The sequence below is a fragment of the Oryzias melastigma genome, linkage group LG24, assembly GCF_002922805.2.
Source record: "Oryzias melastigma strain HK-1 linkage group LG24, ASM292280v2, whole genome shotgun sequence".
NCBI classification, from domain to species: domain Eukaryota; kingdom Metazoa; phylum Chordata; class Actinopteri; order Beloniformes; family Adrianichthyidae; genus Oryzias; species Oryzias melastigma.
The window spans coordinates 20,330,167-20,337,213 of record NC_050535.1 but is presented as its reverse complement, the minus strand read 5'-3'; the positions used below and the strand labels follow the sequence as shown (position 1 = coordinate 20,337,213).

General features: G+C 38.8%; 1 long non-coding RNA gene across 1 annotated transcript; it reads right to left on the bottom strand.

Moving 5' to 3' along the window:
* Positions 1 to 1,970: 1,970 nt before the first annotated feature.
* On the bottom strand, positions 1,971 to 6,408 carry LOC112158547. The gene is made up of 3 exons (XR_002921332.2): positions 6,281 to 6,408; positions 3,748 to 4,091; positions 1,971 to 2,296 (listed from the first exon to the last, which is right to left on the bottom strand). It is a non-coding gene; the product is annotated as an uncharacterized LOC112158547 (long non-coding RNA).
* Between the last annotated feature and the right edge of the window lie 639 nt (positions 6,409 to 7,047).

Genomic DNA, 7,047 nt, shown 5'->3' with positions numbered 1-7,047 from the left:
GCCGTCTCTTTTATATGCACCTTGCGTGCGCACAGGCAGCCTGCAGCCGGCTGACCGCCTGGCTGTGAGGATATTCTGCTGCATCTGTTGATGTGGGTCTCTGACTGTGGAGGCAGCTGGGCGACAGGATTCTAGGCTAAGCCCTTCACCCCTTCACACACACACACACGCATGCACACGCTAAACATGGCCCCTAATGGGACTCAAACTGGCACACGCTGGTGGACAGCGGGCTGCAGCTGGCACTGTGGGAGGACTCAAACCCACAGAGGTGGGGGTGGGGGGGCATTTACCAGCAGCACTGCTCCGTTTTGACCCCATCACATATTCCAGGAGATGTTTACATGAAGCCTGAATGACTCATGCTGATGACTTTTATTTTGAAGAGCAAAGAAGTGGTAAGATTATTTACAGGAGACGAGAATCTTTGATTTGTTGGAACGCTAAAGTTTACATTAACTCCACATATATAATCCACTGATAAAACGACTCACTTCACTAGATGCAGTTTCACACCATAAATATGTACATTTTTGCAGATAGAAGTTTGTAGGGTTTGGGTTTGTAGTTCACTAAAGTTTAACATTTTGACAGATTTTTGTGCACCAGAATTCATACTTAAGGCACACTGGAATTTGTCTATTATTAAGTAAAATTCAAGGATTTTAATTGTGTCATATGGTCCAAAAATGACATAAGGTCTACTTAATTTTAGTTAGATTTACAGATTTTTGGCTGACATCCACAGATAATGGTAAATTGTACCATTTATAGTTTTTTATTCATGAATTACTCAAGACATCACACTACCTACTGTTATATTTGCCTCTTTGACATGATCCTGTGACATAGTTTTTTATTTTGAAAGGAAGTTATGTGAATTTTTGTCAAAAGTTATTGTTTTCTATAAAACAAGTGAAAGCATTTCATCTATTGAAAAAAAGATATATCTATCATGTTTGTGACAATAAATCGAAATGTATGTCTTGTTTTTTTATAGAGTGAAGTAAGAGTTTGTGGCTCCTACTGGGCTGTGGTCAGTAAAAAATTGACCTGAATAGCCCTCTGAACGTTAAAGGCTTCTGACCCCTGCTCCAAGGCACAGTAGTCATGGTGGTTGTTTTTTTTTCATTGCTGACATTACACAACCTACCACTAGATTAGCTCCATCAAGATGATGCTATGTGACACAGGAAGTCTTTTATTTTGAAAGGAAGTCTTGTGAACCTCTGTTAAAAGATATTAACTGTGTTGTATTTGGGGGGGAAAAAACTATTTTCTCTTAAAGTTTGTTTTTAATTATGCCAAAAATTAATGGTTTATTTTTTATTGAGGTCTTCATAGGCCAATTTAGAGTTTAGCTAATATTTTAGCAACAGTGACATTTTTGACTAATTTGGTTTATTGAGGAATTTCAGGCTATTTGGAGTTTAGCTAGTATTTTTAGCTACATGCTAACGTTTTTGGCTAATTTGTTATAAACTGAGGTTTTTATAGGCTGCTTTAGAGTTCAGCTTCTATTTTAGCAACATGCTAGCGTGTTTAAATGTTTTGGTTTACTGAGGAATTTTAGACTATTTTGGAGTTTAGCTAGTATTTAAGCAACACACCAAAGAATTTTGCAAGATTGGCATGTATTAATGATTTTTACGCAATTTTACAACAATTTTTTCAGAAATCCAGGTCAACTTCAGCACTCTCTTATAGGTCTTTGACAAAATTTCCAGGCTTTTAACATTTTGCAAATAGCTTTTGCATTTTCAGCAAATCCCTTCAGCAAATAAATTAAATTGTGTCATCATTTTTAGCAAAAAGCTTTAGCATTTTCAGCGACTTCTTTTAACAATAAACATTCACACGAGCATTATTGCTGGTAATGCAACTTTTCTTGTTTCATCCTGTTTATTTCTTTCTACACCATGAGATGGAGGGAGAGGATGATGAAATCCTTGTGATGTTAAACGGTGTCTCCTAGCCTCCATAATATTGCTTCAATGTGTTAGCAAGATAACATCTGGCCGTTAATAATAATAAAATAAAATGATATGGAGGGCCTAATATTATCACCGCGCGGGACGGATCGGGTCCCCAGGTCTTGATTTTGACACACGTGGTGTAAACGGTCATGGAGTTATGTTATGTCCTTCCTGTAAGGTGTCGCTGGTGACATCACTTGGACTAAGGGGCTAACTATATTTCGGAATCATAAATGTTCCTTACAGGTTTGATGTTTGGTCTGTCAGAGTCGGGTTTCTCTCTTCCTCAGCCGTGGAAAACCTTCCAAACACGTCGGGTTCTGCAGGGGTCAAAGGAGGACAAACAAACTGGGAATTTGCATCTGCTTCCTATTCACATCCACACAGCTCGACTGCAGCACACACGTTCTCATCTTTGAAGAGTTTGGAAAAAAAAGCCCTGTCTCCCTACAGCTGCTAGCAGAAAACAAACCTCGTATGCTTAATATACAGTAGATTACAGTGGCACGCCAACTGCAGGCTCCTCTTTTATGTGAGCCGACACATGGAAACACATTGTGCTTGAGAATGTGCTTTTTCGAGGCATCGGCGTGTAGTTTTTCCATCCTACTGTATGTTTGCCGTCACATATTCCATGCATGTCTGTTTGTACATGCTCAAGTAGCAGCGTAACCCTACACTCTCTACAGGGGTATGCAAGGTCAATTTGCACCTCTCCGAGCGTGAGTGACATTAGGGAGTGTAAAACGCTCTCAGGAGCTCATCTGAAGCAAGTTGCAGTTCAAACCTGTGTGCACATGTAATAAAAAATGAAAGTTACAAGCAAGCAAGCTGTGATTGGTCTTGTCTTCCTAATGAGCACGCTGGGATAGACTTCTGCCGCACAAACCTTTTCTGAATTCACCATTTGCAGTGACAGAAAGGAGAACATTTGGGTTTAATCCTTTAGATTCAGAATGATGGATCTTCAATGGGTGGTATCCCATAGCAACCTCATTGTTTTTTTATTGGTTTGTTGTAGAGCAACTTTTAGGTTTCTATTTAAAGTAATAGTTGAAAAGTTTCTTAGCAACCAATTTTTACTGTACCATACACATGCAAATGACAGAAAAACAGGAGGTGATAGTCATTCTGGACTTTATGAATTACCTGCCCCTCCCTGAAAATTCTATGCAACCTTTGTCTTTTATGTTAGTTTTAATGTATGCATTTTATTATTGCTGCATGTTTTTATATGTATTTTAACTGATTTTCTAACATGTATTTTGAATGTATGTTTGTATTTTTACTTGTGTATTTCATTGATGTTTTGGGGTTTGTAGGTTGACATTTTTTAACTCCTGTCCAGGAACTACAGATGAAAAATAGCTTTTGGGCTAATTCTGATGCTTTGCAGCAATGCTTTTGATGTGCACCGTCCCTGTGAAATAAACTATTAAATAAATAAACGCAGGAGACCAGGCAGAAAGGTAAAACAATTACATTGAAATGTGACAAAAAAGCCACGGAGTAACAAAATGGTGACTGAACTGAACAGATGAGCTGACAATGAGTAACTGAAAACCAGACACTAAAATAGGTTAGGGGCAATTACCTGAACTTAAGACAGATATTGATCACCACAAACCTGAAACTGGTGTGGCTGTCAATGGCAACTTAGAACATAGCCAAATATAACAAAATACAAACTTAACCACAGAGTCATGACAGTACTCCTCCCCAAAGAGCAGATCCCAGATGCCCAAAACACCCAAGAGGAAGGGACCCTTACAAGCAAAACAAAAAAGGTCCAGAAAACAGCTCCTGTAGCCAGATGGATGTGAGCGGTGTCAGAACCCCAACCTTCTCCTCAGGGACATGGAACATCCAGGAGCAGTCGCGGCGACCCTCCAAAGGAACATGGAGCTTGAAGGACGGCTCCAACAGTCCCCCTCAGGATTGGTGGACGTGGCTTGACGTGACTGCAGGAAAACCCACCTGGCGTGGCATGGAGTGGAATGGAATGGAGTGGAAGAAAACCCTGCCACTGCAGCAAAAATTCTCCTGCTGGGTCCGCAGTGTTCAGGTCATTCTGTCAGGAAGTGTAGTTGGAGGACCCAAATGCAGGAGACCAGGCTTGGTAGCAGGAAAATAAAACATTTAAATAAACTGAAGCATGACAAAAACCCATGGAGTAACATAAAATGGTGACTGAACTGAACAGATGAGCTGACAATGAGTAACTAAAAACCAGACACTTAAATAGGTTAGGGGCAATTAACTGAACTTTAGACAGCTATTGATCATGACAAACCTACAAGCACAACTTAGAACATAGCCAACTATAACAAAATCCAAACTAAACCACAGTCATGACAGTTCCCCTCTCCAAAACGGCAGATCCCAGATGCCCAAAACACCCAAGAGGAGCAAAACAAAATTCCAGATTCTAAAGGATCTAGTGCACAGGTGTCGAACTCCAGGCCTCGAGGGCCGGTGTCCTACATGTTTTCCAACCAACCTGCCTTTGAAGCTCCTTATTGGCCAAACACACCTGATCCAGGTAATCAGCAGCAGATGAGGCAGGATTTCTGGAAAACCAGTAGGACGTCGGCCCTCGAGGACTTGAGTTTGACACCCCTGATCTAGTGGATCTAGTTCAGAAACAACTGGAATTATGTTGATTGTGTTAACGGTTAAAACGTTACAGTATGTTAAGGATTTTGGTTTTAAGCGTCACCTGCATTAAAGGGTTAAAGTTGTTTCCAGGACATTTTTCAAAAGTTGATGCCGTTTTTGTCAAAATCAAAAAAAAATTGTGTTGTTTTCTGGGATATAGTTTCTGCAGAACGGCAGGAGTTCATCTGAAATTCAACTATCCCTATAAAAGTTTAGATCCAAATTCCATCTCAGACGAGGAAAACAAAGACGTTCATGGATATATTTGTCAGGATGTGGATCAATCAGGATGGAGCAGAGCAGGGAGCTCTGCTTATTTTCTACGTCACAAATACAATCTTTTTCCAACAACATTTTTTTCATCTGCTTCTGGTTCATGTTTTGAATAAATAAGTACTTAGGCGTGATTTTAGCTTCATTTTCTTTAAATATGTCCATCATGACAAAAATGCCACAAGAACATGTTAAAAACACCAAAAACCCATTTTCATTGGAGTGGTTCTTTAGAAACTGTCTGTGAAAGCTCCACAGATTTTGTGAATATTTTGGATGTTTTAAAATTTGAAAATTTACTCCCAATTGTTTATAGAACCCTAAGGATCAAAAGATGTGCTTTGTCATTGGACAGTACCGATACATCCAGAAAACCCACGGAACTGTTTAAAGATGTAAATGTAATTCCTTTTCTCAATGTGGAAATCAATCTTTATTGCTGAACTTGGATTTATGAAGTCCTAATAGCTTATTAGCAGGATAAATCTAGATTAAATTTTAACACTTAACCTGGGAATCTATTTTTTTTTTCTTTGCAAAAACTAGTTTGAACAATTCATGAAAACATGAAATTAATTCAATTTATTTAGGTAAATCAAAGCGGAGGTTTGACCTTTCACTAAAGGACATTTGATATGATTAAGAGCAGCAGAACTATCCCGAAGCGTCCTGAGTTTGAATGAAGCCATACATTCAAAAGCCTCAAATCCATAGAAACTTAGAGGATTATGTGACTATGGGACCTTTGCAGAGGAGAGTTTTTATTAAATCCTCATGAGGTTCGGCATGAATAATGTTTTTTAGCACTTAGCAATGAAAAAGCATTTTCTCTTTTATAGGAAGAGCATCTATTATACACCAAAGCCTATTAGCTTATCTTTTCAGCGTGGCACTCCCGTATGACTCAGCCTTGACTTACTTGGTTTACAGTGAATAAGGAAATAATGAATGTGTGACTGAAATATTATACATTCCTGTCCCGGTTTGGACATGTTTTAAAAATCTACTGCCTGGAGCTACATTAAATCTTGATGAGCCAGTGTGTTTGAGGAGTGGCGCGTTCATCACACTGATGCTGCTTTCAGCGCTTTTCATCAACGCCGATTAGATTCGCTGAAAATAAAAGGCAAGAAAGCAGCGAGACCTTTGAAAACTCAGAGTAAAGATAAGAAGCTAGCAACTGTTGGTAAGCAGCTGCACAGTTGAAACATGTACAAGCGGCATGCCTTGCCCAAGGGCATTTCTCTGTACAATACATAGACATTTCCCCATCAGATAATGTTCCAAACCCTAGAATCCGTTTTTTTTCTATAATCCACCAGTTCAGACACCATCTCATGAATGATGATGACAGAGACAGGTCACAGACTCACCTTTCTGTTTCGGTCAGAGCCCCTAAACTTTGGCGTCAGGAGTCTTTGGTTGAAGATTTGACGAGAATGTTTAGGGTCAGTCGGGTCAGGGCCGTTCTTAGGTGACAGTGGAGAGATTTACACTGATTTACGAGGTTACCAGGGCAACAAGTCACCCTCTGGATGATGGTAAATACATGGTTTGGTCAGGTCAGACACAAAATGTCAACAAGACATTCATGATCAATTCTGGTGCTTTGGAAAAGTCTGAATGACCTTCTCTGTAGAGTCTCCTCTACTGTGTTTTAATCACGTATTGATTGTTTGTTGGTTCTGTAAAAGGTTTTATTTCAATAGAAGTATAAGGAACACTGTTATCATGGTAACACAATATAACATTTAGAGTGTACTTATCCAAGAAAATCTGTGCCTTGAACTAATTTGACAAATTAGCCAAAAACAGCTAGCATAAGTCTAAAGAGTTAGCTAAACTCCAAATTAGCCATAAAACTGGAAACATGTCTAAATTAGCCAAAAACAGCTAGCATAATGTTAAAATGTTAGCTAAAATAAAAATTTGCATAAAATTCTTCAAACATGTCTAAATAAGCCAAAAACAGCTAGTATAATGCTAACATATTAGCTAACTCCAAATAAGCCAAAAATACTTAGCATAATGCTAACTAGAATTTTTGCCAGCAAGATGTGAAAACAAAAAAAGCTGTCTTCATTGGCTTTGTCATTTTAATTATGTCATAATATTGATGAAGAAAATGAAATAAAGTTTG